Below are 16,364 nucleotides of genomic sequence, written 5' to 3'. Positions count from 1 at the left end.
TGACGGCTTTCTTTTCAGAACTGATCATGAATTGTACACATATCCCCAAACACGTGCTCACAATCGCTCAATTCACACATGAATATATGGGCATCTAACTGTCAAACTAACAGCAACTTCTTTTAAATAAAAAGTTCTTTTGGAGGGAAGTGCTTTCATCAGAAATTACATTTCACTGAAAATGTAGCTTGAGGTTGATAAATGTCATCTTAAAATAAATGATGTCATGCAGGGGTTCGACAGTATCTACAACATATTTATTGGATTTTATGACGCTATATTGTTTAATCCAACGTATCTATTTATCACTGATCTCATCACCCAATATTGGGGCTACACTAATTCCACTTTTTCCATTTTCACCTTGAATATCAACGGATGTTAGTCTGAGCTCAAGGCTTAGATGATGAATTAATTAACTAACAAATTAACCTGTTTGTAAAAAAAAAATCAAAATCAACTTCAAAGTAATTGGTCAAAAAAGTGCTTGATCTTTTTCGTGGCCACTGTACAAATGACACAAGTTATGTGAGCGCACTTTACATACTTGCTAATCCCGTTTCAGTGCTCACATCATTAAAAGGCGATTCTGGTAGAACGCGTGTAGAATGTGAACGATGTATTCGCGACTATTTAGCTATTTTCGGACAATTGTATTATATGTTACGGTTTTTTGAACGCCTCTGTCACGATAGCACAAGAATAAGATTTGGTACTGGTTCTGCTTAAAAAAAATCACAGCAATTTTGAAAGTTTTTTATACATTAAGACTTTATTTGCTTTCGGAATTTGCAATTACGTGGGAAACATTACAGATAGCCCTTTAAGATCTGCAGTTACCTCTTGAATGATGTCATGAAACGCTTCCACCGTCTATTGTATAACTTTATAAACCGATGTGCTAGTATAAATTGGGTATTCTTTTCATTTCAATATACACATTTCGAACAGCAAACTAATAAAGTTCATCGTTCTTTTGTGAATCTAGTTATTCTAAAGAATATAAATGTTTCCGACAGAAGAGATCATTACTCAAATCATTGTAAAGTTGACTGTTGAATTTGATTGGACAGTTGTATTTTATGGTAATACTTTGAAAACTAAGTAAAATAAAGTCAATATGGTACACAAGAACACAAGACTAGAAATGGGAAGGCAAATCTAAAGATAACCAGTAATTAAGCAAAATACAGTTCAAGGATTTAAAAAAAAACTTGTACACTTAACTTCACCTCTGCTCGCTGTTGCTTTATCCTTTAATATTGTCCACGAGTTCATTGTTGATTCCCTGGAAGGAATCCTCCAAAACCACATCAAGAAATCCTCTGTTTTTATTAGTCGCTCTTAAAAGTTCATTCATTTACCCGATCAATCTTGTCGCCCTTCTTTGAACCCATTCCAGTGCCTCTGTATCTGTCCATAAATATTGTGAGGAACCGCATTCCCAAGAATAATCTCACTAGTAGCGAGTGAATATTATTGGTTTGGCCTTGTATTTTATGGGCCTCATACTTTTTAACATTGACAGTTATTATTATTACATAAAATTACATAGAATGTACTGCACAGAAACAGGCCATTCGGACCAAGAAGTAACTGCAGATCTTAAATGCTCCACAAGAGCCTCCTCCCGATATTGTGGCCGTTTCGAGATTCCTTACTAGCACATTCAAATAATTATTTTTATTTATCTTTAACAATGCATTCCATAGAGTAATTATAATGTATATAGTTACTGATATTACCATACATTTCCCACTATTCAAAAGTATTTGGCATTCACCTGCCCAGTTGCTAAATGTTTTTCAATATCTTTGAATTATCTCCCTCTCCAACAAACTTATTGCTGCTCCCACAACTTGGTGATTTCTTGAAACTCATACCTTCTATTTATCACATAGTATCAACTGGACCAAAGATCTGGTGGGTTACTGGGAAAAAAAGTTTTTCACTTATCTTTAGGGGTTTTTTTTGCTTTGCAATAAAAGGTAAATTACCCCCAATGCGTTGCAGCACAGAGAGGAAGACAGTTCAGCGAGGATAGGGGTATTGGATGAGTGAAGCTTAGTATGGAACAGGATATGGGTTGCTTAGTTTTGGACAAGTTTGAGTTTATGGAGGGTTGAGCATGGGAGGCCGGCAAGGAAAGCATTGAAATCAAGTCTAGAGGTGACAAAGGCGTGACTAAGAGTTTCAGTAATGATAGGGCTGCGGTAAGGCTGGAAGTGGGAGATTTGGGGAGGTGGAAACAAGTGGTCTTAGCGATGGACAGGATATGGAGTTTGAAGCACTGCTCTAGATTGAAAAAATTGCCAAGGTTTTACACGGTCTGCTTCAACCTGAATGAGTGACTAGGGAGAGGAATTTATTGTGGGTGCCCATAATAATGGCTTTGTATTTCTGCTGTTTAGTTGAACAAAGTTGTGAATCGTTCAAGACTTGTTGTCAGATAGGCAGTTTTACAGTACAAAGGTAGTTATGGGAGCAAGAGAGAGGTTGATGTGGTAAAGTGTTATCATCAAACACATGGAAGCTGACTCTGTACCTGCAGATGATCAAGGGGCAACATGTCAATAAGGAAGAGGAGGAGGCGAAGGATGGATCCTTGGACGTAATGGTGTAGGAATGTGAAGAGGACCCATTGCTAGAGTTGTGCTGGCTACATTTGGATAGGTGTGGATAGAACCATGCAAGGGCAGTCTTATGGAGCTGGAGAATGGAGGAGAGATAGTGGAGAGGGATAGTGTAATCAATGATATAAAATGCTGTGTAGAATTTGAGGAGGTCAGAGAGGGATAATGCACCATGGTCAGAGTGAATGTCATATACATCTCCCAGGTGCATTCTTTTTTTCTCCTTAACTTGGTGCCATTTTCAAACATGGATAGTCTCCTTACAATGTCCTCATTGAGGTCATTGCTGCATTACATAAACATCAAGAGTCCCTAAACATTTAAGGACTCTGTTGCTCACAGCTGCCTAATTAGAACACTACTAGAGATAACTACTCTTTGGGGAAAGATTTCTACTGTGTGTAGTGAATTGATAAGCACAATCTTTATGAAATGGTTTATGATTTCATTGCATATAATGCACTGAGGAAATCTTCCACTTTTGTTTCTGATTATGTAGAAATTTTCAAGTCAATTTACAACATATTCATTGATCCTCCTGAGGTTTTAGTTTAACTATTGGTCTCTTGTGAGGTGGTTAACCAAGTTCTTTCTGAAAATCAAAATATATATTATCCACATCATTACTGTTATTCATTAACTGCATTCTTAGAGATTTCCAATAAGTTTATTAATCACAGCTAATCTGTTATAAATTTACTTTCATTTTGATTTATTACTTTATTCTCAGAAAATGTACTTGAATTGCCCTCAGCCACTCTTTCTTTGGTTGTCCTACTTTTTGGAACTCCATTCCCAGATTCTGCTGCCTCTCAACCTTGCTGTGTTAACTTTAAAAGCCTTCCCAAAACACATCCCATCAACCATATTTTTGGTCGCTACTCCGAACCCTCTCACAAAGGCTTGGCATTTACTCCTTTTCACCTCAATGAAGCACTATGGGACATTTGTCTGCAGTAAAGGTGCTATATAAATGCAAGTTGTCGTGTTCTCCAATATTTTTACCATTATCGATGTCATATCAACAGGTCTATAATTCTCAGCTTCATGTTGAAAGCATTCTTCAATGATTAGATTCAGTTATAAACCAAACTCCAATACCATCTCTTTTCAATCAGCTTTGCAACATTTCAGCAACAGAGCCAAGCTACTTTTGAAGAAGTACAGACTGTGATTTGTTCAGTTATGTGTGTGGCAGCCACTTACTTTCAAATGTGGTGAGTAGTCATTCAAATCCAAGAGTTCTTGATAACTTTAGTTCAGGAATACTTAAGGAGCTGTAACTTTTTCAGTATGTGCAGAATCATTTCCCTGTGTTTTTTTCACTCAGGGAGTGCTTATTCCCAAGGAACAAACCACAGAAAGTAGGGGTGAAAACCTGTATGCCTGATCTTCAACCCCTTTACATTGCTCCAGGATTCCTGGGCCTACATCTAAAACAACCACAGGACAAATGCAGGCATGGAGATGAGACACAGGGGCATTCCTAACCCTCCCACCTCAGTTTCCTCCGTTTTCTCCAGGAAGGGTGCCCAGATGCAGGGGCACCCAAAGAAGCTGTCGTTAGACCTTGTGACTCTCAGGTCTGCTGCTCTGCCTATGTTCCCATCCCTGTTTCCAGGCACAAGGTCCTGTCAGGGTGCACGGGTGTGCCCCAGAGATGTAGCTAGGCCATGAAAATGACCTGCCCCACTAAATTCACGTGTTCGAGGCCAGGGTAGCTGCAGCGCTCATTGGATGAGCTGCACCTGTCCAGCACCTTGGTAAAGGGGCACAGGAAAATTGATTCTACAGTTTAGACTAGAACATCTCCCAGAGTGTTAAGAAATGCTGTGTATATAAATATTATTAACAAAAGAAAAGCTTAGCATTTGACAACAACAACTTGCATTTATATAGTTACTTTAATGTAGAAAAATGCCCCAAGGTGCTTCACAGAGGCTTAATCAGACAAAAAATGGACACCAAGAAAAAGAGATATTAGGATGGAGTCACAAAACCTTGATCAAAGAGGTGGGTTTTAAGCAGGGCCTTAAAGGAGGAGAGGGAGGTGGAGAGGCACCGAGTTCTAGAAAGGAATTCCAGAAGGTGGGACCAGATGGCTGAAGGCACAGCCACCATAGGTGGGGTGAACGAAGGACAGATGCACAAAAGACCAGAGTCAGAGGCAGAGAGTTCAGGGGGTTGGTTTTAGGACTGGTGGAGGTGACAGAGCCGGGAGGGGAAAAGCCATGAAGATTGCAGCTATTCAGATTGCAATCTTTTATTGTTTACATTCAAGGAGTTAGATGGAGAGATTTCTACCATTTAAAAAAAAATGTGTATTATGTCACTATTTATTTGCTCGTTTTTCTATAAACAGTAATACAACATACAAATAAATTCACTTAATAGTTTAAACCTAAAATAAGGTCAGATGTTGTAATGCTCTACTGCTTTTTGAAGATGAGAGAGAGATCCTACTGAGGCACTGGATAATTCCAGTAGCTAAAATAATTAACAGAAAGGTTATTCTGTTTATTATCTTGGGTACATTACTGAAAACCTAAGAATTATCAAGGCTGATAAAGATGATCTTGAAGGCATATAGAGTTGGGACTCACTTATGAGAGCAATCTGAAAAAAAAGAGGCTGAATAATCTGGAGGTGGAGGGTAGAAAAGACTCATAAACATAGGAGTATAAAAGGATTATTTTTTGCATTCATCTGATTGATTTGCTTTGTCAATCTTTAAGCATTGCATTTTCCTAATGATGATCATTTGATTTCTTCCAAGATTCCGATACACAAGCAGTTCTAAACAATGTCCACTGCAATTACTGCCCAGAATACTCCAAAGCAACTCCACCCAAGGATCCATGATAGTAAATTAATGACTGCCTGTTAGGAAGCTAAACTAATGCTTGCTAGTATACTGTATGACAGGACTTGCCTGATCGTTTCCTGAATCAGATTTCCAATCAGTAGGTTATATCTGAGAGAAAACAGTACAGGTAAATTCAATCATTTTTTTGTGAATTTTGTATTATCTTTTGTCTTTATTACGATGCTTAATGAGAAAACAAGATAGTGGCCAAAACAATCTTCAAAAATATTTTGAGATTAATTGTTTCCCTTTTTTACACCTTCTTCAAAATATCCTTAAATCACTCAATTTTTGGGAAATACTTTTCCCTTCAGTACTATTTTTCACTTTAAAATGTTTTTATTGGATTTAAAGTTTCCATGCTTTCTCAGATTATGGCACCTTGAAGATTGCAGATGCATTCAGTTAAGATCTTGCAGAGTTCTGTACATTTTGATTGCACTCAGCATTTATTAACTGCGTCATGGTCTTACCTTGGTAGAGGAGGCCTTGAGTTGGGTGAAGAACATGGGTAGGGGGAGTTCACTGGATACAGGATGAGGGTGGCATTTGGACATTTTGTAGTCCTTCAGGGTGTTGGTGTGAACAGTGGGTAGCTAGTCACCCAATAATTCCATAGTGTCTTTTGGGAGGGAGAAAGTTGGGGACTGTAAATAGGGAATGAGTGAAGTGTGCCTGCAGAGAAGAAGAAAAGGGCTCACAGCTCGTGCTGTTTCTCCAGATCCATGCACAGCTGATTTATCACTTCCTCAAATTGGCAAATTTCCACAGCAACGTTGTCCATGTGTTTATTGTGGGGAGTGTAGGATTACACCATATCTGTGGGTTCACTAAAAGCAATAACTGGTGGTATTTAAAATTCTCATCCTTGCTTTCAAATCCTTCCATGGTCTTGCTCCTCCCTATCTCTGTAACCTCCTCCAGCCCTACAAACCTCTGAGATCTCTGCACTCCTCCAATTCCGGCCTCTTGCGCATCCCCGATTTTCATCGTTCCACCATTGGTGGCTATGCCTTCAGCCGTCTAGGCCCTAAACTCTGGAATGCCTCCCTCAACCTCTCTGCCTATCCACCGCTCTCTCCTCCTTTAAGAAGCTCCTTAAAACCTATTTCTTTGACCAAGCTTCTGGTCACCTGTCCTAATAGCTCCTTATGTGAATCAGTGTCAAATTTTGTTTGATAACTATCTTGCAAAGAGCCTTGGGATGTTTTACTATGTTAAAAACGCTATATAAATGCAAGGTCATAGTGTGTGATCTGATACTTCTGAAAATTCATTATGGCCCAGAATCTTCATCCAGGCTGTGCCACAATATCAAATCTGAGGACACTATGATCATATGGTGAATTATACAGAACACCAAGTATTAGTGACAGATAATACTCATTATCAGTGTGCTGTAGTCTCTCTACTGATCTGTGTTTTCAAGATTCTAATTTTCACCATAGGCATTTGGAACAAAAATAATTGTTACATAATGGTTTTGAATTTTAAAACAGGATGCTTAATTAAATGAATAGAAATGTTGACCATAGGTACTGTTTCAGTTAGAACATTGCTAGCTATATGCTCATTCTGTGGACAATTCCTTGGTTTGGTTGCTACTCACTATTGATTCACAATTGACTGTAGATACCCACGTCAATGTACTTACCACTACTGTTTTCAGCCTGAGCTGAGATTAGTGTTATTTTTAAACATATGGCTGATTCCTTCATCATTTCCTTCAATGTTCTGAAGTCATGATTGCATTACAGTAATGTACTTAAACATACAGAATTGATGGGAATTAAGGGTAGGCTCTTTGACTGAAAGGCTTGGTCTTTACTTTCATACTATACATGGTTGTATGTTATTGGTATGAGCACCAATGCCCTTGCAGAGAGGGTAAACAGAATAGTGGATGGAAAAATGGCAGATTAAAATAGCAGATGGGCAATGGCAGATATTTAAATGCAAGATAGATAAAGTATAGGTTAGAAGCATTCCAAATAGGAGCAAAGGGGGTATATCGAAAGCAAAGTTCCATGGATTAATAGAGGTTAGAGCAAAATTAAGATTGATAAAAAGGCATTTCACAAAAATAAGGGGATAATACTGAGGAAACTAAGAAACATACAAAGTACAGAGGAGAAGCAGAGAAAGAGATTAGGAAGACTAAGAGGGAGTATAAGAGAAGACTGGCACTCAACATAAAGGAAAATACACTTATATAATCACATAAGAAGTGGAGAATATCAAAGAAGTGATAGGATCACTTAGAAATGAAGGGGACCAACTTGTACTTAAGTATTAGGGACTGGTTGATATGCTTAATAAGCGTTTTGCATCAATTCTCACAGAGGAAGATGAAATAGGAATGCAGGAGTACCTGAGGAGAATATGGAAGAATCACTACTGGAAATAAATATTCAAAAGATAAAATGGTTAATGGCACTAAAAGTAGAAAAGTCATCAGGCCCAGATGGTATGCATCAGAATACTGAAGGAAGGGGAGAGTGGAGCTACTAGCCATAATCAGCCCAAAGTATTTTGAAACAGGAATTATGCAAAGGACTGGAGGGTGGCAAGTGTTACAAAAATGCAAGAGATGTTAGGAAATTTTAGGTCAATTAATCTTACTCTAACTTAATTGAATCATTTGAGGAAATTACAGAGTGTATAGATAAAGGAAAAGTGATGGAATTTGTATATATGGATTTTCAGAGATATTTGATAAGTTGCCACATGAGAGATTAGTTACAAAAATTAGGGCATATGGGAGACAGTTTTCTGAATTAATGCCTGTGATTTTACTATATGCATTCTGAATGGGTGAAGCTCTGTGTTGGGAATGTGGTAGTAAAAAGAATGTAGCCACATGGATTGAGATTTAGTTTGGGGTTAGAAAGCAAAGAGTAGGGGGAAATGGACTTTTTTTTGGATAGAGGCATGTGGGTAGTGGTGTGCCCCAGGAATCAGTACTGGAACCATTCTTGTTTTCCATTTACAAAGTTGATTTGGACATAGGCATAGAGACATAATAAGATTTGATGATACTAAATTAGAGGAAACAGCAAACTCTGTGGAAGAATACAGGAAATTGCAGGAGGACACAGACTGGTTAGCAGAGTGGGCAGATGCTGTTGAATGGTGAAAGGCAGTATACCCTAAAATATACGATTCTTAATGTAGTTGAGGAACAGAGAGATCTTGGCATGCAGATACATAGATGGGAAAGATAGGGGTGCAGGTAGAAAATAACATAAAAAGGCACATGGGATTCTGGATTTTATACATGGAGCATTGAATATAAAAGCATGGAAGTAACGTTGAATTTGTACAAGATATTGGCTAGGCCAACTGAATAGATCTTCAATAGGCTAGTTGAAGTATGTCATGCAACTCTGGGCACACTATTTTTAAGGGGAATGAGTTTGGAGCAGATACTTCCAGTCGAAGAGCTAGCACCAACACCTACATGATGGGCCAAATGGCCTTGTTTTCTGCTGTAATGTCTATGCTTAATTCTATGCATAGGATCAGCAACTCTCACAACCTTTAATGAATGTGTGGAACAGTAAAACAGAAGACTTGTGAACAAGATTGCCCAGAATAATGAGGATCAATCAAACAAGAACTGAACTAACTTTCTAGCCATGAAGGTTTAGAACAGTAATATTTTTATTAAAAAAGTTACAATAATATATGTATTTTACAAATGGATAGAAAGATCTGCTAATATACATGAATCACAATACAAAAATATGTGTAAAATTTGTCGCTGATCAACATACGGTCCTTATTTTTAGGACAGCAAATTACTGTTTTAGTACTGAAACAAAGGGATAAATATTTAAGATATGGGTATACAGAGATTACCTTACAAAGCACGTAAATCAGAGACCCATGACCCACTGGCCACAAGTGGCACTATCTTCATAATTTATTTTTCTGCATAAATTTACAATATACTTATAAAAATGTACAAGAAATCAAGGTTTATGATTCATTACACATATTCACAACATGATTTCCTGAGTCTAAACTAAACCCATTCACCATGCAACTAAAATTAGTGCTTAAATATAACAATATTTTAATGCTGACATCATAATGTGTTGGAGTTAATTGGCTTTCAAATATCCAAACTAATGTATGTTACAATTGCCTGGCTTTGCTGCACTACAGCGAAAGCTTCATTAAAAATGCACCTCTTTAAAAGTTGTTAATTTTTCATGTTTTTTTGTTAACAAGCCGTGTAAGGCACTCTGGAGTTCACTGAAGGCTTTATATTACTGGGTATATTACTCTATTCTGAATAAACTACTGTCCTTCAACAGCTTAAACAATACAATAAATAAACCTTGAGAGGAAAACATTTAGTGGGTATCAGTTAATGTCAGCAAACTTGGGCCAAAATTTAAATGGAGTTTAGTTTAGACAATTTAAATGTCCAAAATTGAACTGAATAATGCGACAGACAATTCTTTACTAATTGTGATCAAAATAATCCCACTACAGCTTTTCTGTACACAGTACATTTCAACTTTGTACATATGAATAATAAAAAGCATTCTAATCCATCTATCACTGCGAACATGCTTCATTGGTTTCTCCTGTACATTTGTAGTCAAAAGCTTTCCTTTCATGAGCAGCTATCATTTTCTTTGTGCATAAATCACTATTTTGACAAACTGCTACTCACATATTTACAACATGCGCAAGCATGGCCTGACTAATTCTTCTCAGCAAGCCAGCTTCAAACAAATTTATCCACAATAGTTTGTTTATATAATCCAAATATCATCCAATTTTATTGGTGTCATAGAAAGCTTTAAAGAACTATATGATTCCAATAGTATGAGTCTGCTCTCCTGTCAGACTCCATCTACTCAGTCTATGGGCTCATTCTAAGACAAGGCATCTGAACAAAATGCTTGCTTAGTACTTTCAAAATCTCACAGCCAAACACATAATGATTCATTTCTCTTTCAACACTTTGTTTTCTTGCAAGCTTACATCAATACATTTCCATACATCTGTAAATGACCTGACGAAAATCTGAAATCTATTTTTTGACAGTATAAACTTGATAAAATGATTTCATATATATAAATAATACACATGAGGATATTGTTGTCAGTATTTGATTAAGCACTGTGCCAAGTTTCCAAATTTATGATAAATGTGGGCGTTACCTATTTTAAGCTTGATTTATTCTTTATTAATGATGTCACAGTATTTTCTTTACTAGATGTTTTTATTTGTGCCTTTTAATGCTACTTGCCTACAGTTCTTGTATGTATACACTTTTTTTTAACCTTTTTCTAATCATGATCATTCCCTTTGCAATTAACAGCAACATATGTCTTCAAGTTCCTTCACTTTACTATACTGAAATATAGAAACTAGAATATTTCTGAAATCTGATGGAGGAATCCATGGATCGATGTTCACAGAACTCTTCATTGATGTATTAGACCCTGGAGTAGTAGAGGCACCTCTAAGGCAAATAACAGGAGTTCGAAATAAACACAGGAAAAATTGCACAGGACATAATGGGCTAGTACCACATGAGAAATAATTAACTGGACCTCAGCAATTTCAGGATTCTGGCAGTCATAGAGCTGGTTCATACTGTTTGACTGAGTTTGGCTGTCTTCAGAAATAAGGCTGAGAGCAGAGATACCTCCAGGTGCTGCTGAAAAAGAGTAAGAAATAAATAAAGCATGCTTCAAAGGTGGTCCATTTAAAAATATGTACAGGAAGTTTTAACCAATACTGAAAGAAAATAATTTCATTATTTGGTTATTGTAAATAAGTCTATATATATTTAAATTCTTGCTCATAGCACATACTTCCTGTCATTATCAGTTACTTCCTGTAACATTTTCGCTGTCATACTTTGTTGATAACACTCCTATCATTTTAAAACAGTGTGCCCTGAGTCAACATGAATAAAGCCCACAATTAAGTTACTTTTGATCAGCACAGATAAATTCAAATCTGTCTCGATTCACTGCATTGCAAAATATTATGATTAAGTTTAATTTTTCTTCTAACATTTTACCATTAAATAATTTTTGATATTTTTAAACTTGATATTTTTCAGATCTGCTTTTCCTTGTGAATCCTAAGTGAGGCACCTTAGTAAGGGTATACTTTTCTACTTTGGCACTCAGCATCAATATCAAGCTCTTTCACATTAGCTATCAAATGTCCAGATACCTCTATCCTGCACCAACAATATTTCCTAAACCTAGGAAGAGCATCTCCCCAATGTTTAATTAAGATTTCCTTTTCCTACATTAGCGATCTTAATGGAAAGCATGAAGCTACAACCGCCACTATCTGAAGGACATTTGGTGAGGCTAATAAAGGATTGAGACATCCTGTACCTGAGGCTCAAACTGCTACAGAGATTAGTGCATCTACCTTCAAACTGATGATAGTAGAACACTAGCACCATTTGTGCAGTATTGTGGCCATCATGCACACTGGTGCGAGATAAGCTGGAGAGGGTAGATCTATCCGTCACCAAAACTTTCATATCTGAGCTGAATATCCTCCACCTCAGACATCCAAGTGCTAGACCAATGGTTGGCTGAAGTGGAAACTTTGTTGACACCCGATGAGCCACACTGGGCATTGCTTCATCAATTACTCTAATGTCTTGCGTGGGGTTTACTATGCGTGAAGGCCCACATTTAGGGCTAGTTCATCTTGGAATAAGAAGACAGTCACATACAAATGTGAGTTTTGTTTATCTTACCCATACGCATTGTTCATGCCAGTGGACAAATTATGTCAATGCGGAGACAGAAATGTGAAATTAATGCCAGTTTCCTGTCTCTAACATTATGTAGCCCTGATCACATTTTTTCTGGTGTCCTATTGAACAGCATGACTGAAGCAATCCTTACAATGATCATCCATCATTTCCTATGAACCATCTGAAGGTCAACAGTCAGATGAGTCACCAAACACTAATGGTACTGCTACCAAAAGGCACCACTGACCTGGTGAGAAGAAATGCATGGTTGTATAAAAGATACCGCATTACAAAAAGTAGGGACATATTTCACTCAAAGATTGCTCAGTGGTCGCACTCTCGTCTCTGAGTCAAAAGGTTGTGGGTTCAAGTCCCGCTCCAGATACTTGAGTACATAATCCAGGCTGACACTCCAGTGCAGTACTGAGGGAGTGCTGCACCATCAATGGTGCCGTCTTTCGGATGCAACATTAAAATGAGGCCCCGTCTGCTATCTCAGGTGGACGTAAAAGATCCCATTGCATTATTTCGAAGAAGAGCAGGGGAGTTCTCTTCTGATTCCTGGCCAATATTTTTCTCATTTTTTTGAGTTAAGTAGGACAAACAGGATACTGCAAACACAAGACACTAAATATTCTGTAAAACCAGCCACTTACCTAACATTGGTTAAAGCTGAATTAGAAACTCTATTACCAGAAATACAAAACACCAGAATATGAAAATATATAAAGCGAGCTGACTGCTGAGATAATCTGCCAACAATAGCTCAGGGATGTGGTCTATATATTGAGGTTTTTTACTTTGTCCTCTCTCCTAAGCTGGCCACCAGTAGCAAGTCTCATAACTGTGGATCAAATCTCCTTCCACTCCTTATGCATATCTAGATTTCATCCTGAGTTTCTTAACTGGTCTGGCATTCACTCATTCCATGAATTAAAAAAAAACAAATCAAAAGCTGAAATTGCTTTAAGCTCTTTAGGAGATAAAATAGACACCAGTACCACCGTGCACAAATAAATTTAGGTACAAATTTACAAGGTCTAAAAGCCTTTGTAAGTATTTATATATTAAACAATTTGCAATAGAAACTGGTTAATGTAATTAGTAGTGAACTCACTGTAACAGTGTGATCATTTCAAGTGTATGAAACAAGATGAATGTGACTATATCTTATATGAATCTGGTTTGTCTTGGTTATCAAACAATCTAAAACCTATGCTTTGCGTATATTTTTTTCTACAAAAAACTAAATTGTGATTTGCATCTCATATTCCACGGGGAAATGTTGCTTTTACCAAGACACTTATGTCTAGTGAAAAGATAAAAAGTAATCATATATTTAAAATACTCTAAATTGTAGCATTGTAACAGTAATCAAATGGTTTGTGCCACAAAATGGCTTCTTTGGTTAGTGACATTTTTCAGACAGTATGATCAAAATGGAAGCTCCCTGCAGCAATCTCAATAAGCAGCTATCACTGTATTTTTATTAAAGACAGGGAAGAACTTCTGATAAGCTTGAATTTTTTTGTGCCTACAACTTTAATATAGGATACTCCTAACATGCAAGAAAATCAGATGAGGATAAATTTTGATGAAGAGTATGTTTGATCTATTTTAACATCTTTGTGTTCATTCTTATGATAAATTTCCAAATTTAATTTAAGCAGTTTAGCTTATAAACGAGTGTACATTCAAAGATGACCTTGCATCATTTTGTAGATGGCACCATTAATCATTCATTAATGATCTAGAAAAATACATAGCAGCAGAGGCTAAAAACAATAGTAAAAAATTCTTTCAGGATTACAACAATAAGTGGGCAGTCAGGGAAGAGGTGAAAACTCACATGGGCTTGAAACAGAGGATGAACACATAACAGTAAATATTCTGAATGATTACTTCCTCCAAGTACTCACGGGGAAACCATGAGCAACATGCTCTGCCCAATTGAAGCTAACCCAAGTAAAATAAAGGACTTCTATTTAAATGAAAAGGAAGCCTTAGATAGGCAGAGTTTAAAACAAATAAATCCACAGAGATAAATGCAATTTATCTCAGAGGGCTAAGAGAGATGAGGGAGGACATTTGTCAGCCACTGACAATCGTTCTGAGGAAGCCGACTAATGTGGTGCCCATATTCAAAAAGGGGGACAAAATAGAAACAGGCAAATACACAACCATTCTGTGAAAAATAATGGAATCAATTACCAGGAATAAACTTGTTTACTGTACAATAACAACCTAGTAAAAAGCAGGCAACTTGGATTCAGAAGGGGAAAATCCTGTCTGACCAAAATCTTTCACTTCTTTGAGGAAGCAACAGCCCAAATGGATAGTGGGAAGCCCAATGATGTGGTGTACCTCGACTTGTAGAAGCCATTTGACCAAGTTGCACATGAAAGGCTAGTAGTTACATTCAAAACTGTAGGAATTGAGGGTAAACACTGGGAATAAATAGCAGTCCTTGCCTGCATCCAGCAAGACCTGGACAACATCCAGTCAAGGGCTGATAAGTGACAAGTAAGTACCAGGCAATGACTATCTCCAACAAGAGAGAGCATAATCACCTCCCCTTGACATTCAATGGCATTACTATCACCGGGTCCCCCACCAACAACAACCTGGAGAGAGATTTAGTGAGAAAATTCCAGACAGTAGGATCCAGGCAGATGAAAACTCTGCCCCCAAAGAGAGGAAATGTAGAAACATTAGGAACAGGAGCAGGCCATTCAGCCTCCTGAGCCTGCTCCACCATTAAATTAGATCATGGCTGATCTACTCCTCAACTTCATTTACACATATCTCTTGATACCCTTACTTAACAAATATCTCTCTATCTCAGTCTTGAAAGCTCCAATTGTCCCAGCAGCCACAGCCTTTTGGGGGAGAGAGTTCCAGATTTCTCGTACCCTTTGTATGAAAAAGTGCTTCCTGATTTCACTCCTGAATGGCGTAGCTTTAATTTTAAGATTATGTCACCTTGTTCTGGACTCTTTCACCAGAGGAAATAATTTCCCTGTATCTACCCCATCAAATCCTTTTAACATTTTAAACACCTCCATCAGATCATCCCTCAATCTTCTATACTCAAGGGAATACAAGCCAAGTTTATGCAATACCATTTCCAGCTCCCAAATTGAATATTCTGGGTGAGCTCCCAATCAGAAGGATTGAAAACGCCAGGAGTTTGCCCAGAATATACAAATTGGGCTGACCTGGAAACGTTGCTCTGCACACTTTTAATGGCAACCATGTCGAAGAGGAAAATCCAGGCTATTGTGTCTTGGTGCCCTGTGTGAAGGCAATATCTAGTATTTGACAACTATAGTCACGTATTCTACAGTGCTTTGTCACCATAATGCGCTCTAATATACCATGATGCTAGATATAGTACTTAAATTTATGGCTTGAATTTTTTGACCAGATTTCTGATGTATAAATCTGGGGCACACCTGAAACCGACTAATAGAGCCTGTAATGCACACACAGCTGCTTATTAGAATATTCACACACTTCCCAGATTTTTTTAAGACAACACAGCTGCAACAATAAAACATTTCTCAGGTAAAAAAACACAAACATGTTTAAAATGAGCTCATTGAATATACAACCCCTAAGTAAAGAAAGGCAAAGAAAATGGAAGATACTTGATAGAAGGCCTCTAATCGTAGATCTGACCTGAGTATGTTAGACCAAATTACTCACAAGTGACGTAGGCATGAGTGAGTTGTGTCAGTTTCTCTCACAGATGAAATAAACTCCATGTTTATTGGCTAACTATTGAATATACCATTTATACCACAAGTACAATATCAAATGCAGTCACATTTTATTTTCTTACTGCATTTAATTGGGTTGATTTTCCACTTCTGCACTCCCCAGCCCACAATTTTCCAAGCATTAAAATGAATGGGGGAAAATTGCAGACCAGGGAGTGCAGAATTGGAAAATCCTGGTCATTTGTGTTTTTAGTTTTATTATAAACATATGGAGATTTGATACCTTATATTTTGAAATGACTTTCAATTCCCTCCAGTAGATTGTGCCAATCATCTTGAAAATCCCATAAATGGAAATTGTAGTGACAAACTATTGGCGGGTTCAGATT

General features: G+C 37.4%; 1 protein-coding gene and 1 long non-coding RNA gene across 11 annotated transcripts in view; one reads left to right on the top strand and one right to left on the bottom strand.

Moving 5' to 3' along the window:
- The window catches only part of LOC137340105 (uncharacterized), a 199,323-nt gene that overhangs the window by 30,143 nt on the left and 152,816 nt on the right, over nt 1-16,364 (top strand). The window lies entirely within an intron of this gene.
- The window catches only part of jakmip3 (Janus kinase and microtubule interacting protein 3), a 298,954-nt gene continuing 291,734 nt past the window's right edge, over nt 9,145-16,364 (bottom strand). For 6 of the 9 annotated variants that reach the window (XM_068002403.1, XM_068002400.1, XM_068002405.1 and 3 more), the window contains one exon: nt 9,145-11,179. The gene's annotated coding sequence lies outside the window, so the exon portion shown is untranslated. Of the gene's footprint in view, nt 11,183-16,364 lie in introns of all 9 variants that reach the window. The other 3 variants (XM_068002402.1, XM_068002401.1, XM_068002404.1) reach the window with 1 other exon arrangement.

This window comes from Heptranchias perlo, chromosome 21 (genome assembly GCF_035084215.1).
Source record: "Heptranchias perlo isolate sHepPer1 chromosome 21, sHepPer1.hap1, whole genome shotgun sequence".
In the NCBI taxonomy this organism is placed as follows: domain Eukaryota; kingdom Metazoa; phylum Chordata; class Chondrichthyes; order Hexanchiformes; family Hexanchidae; genus Heptranchias; species Heptranchias perlo.
Note: the sequence above shows the minus strand (reverse complement) of the source record. Positions and strands in the feature narration are given on the sequence as shown.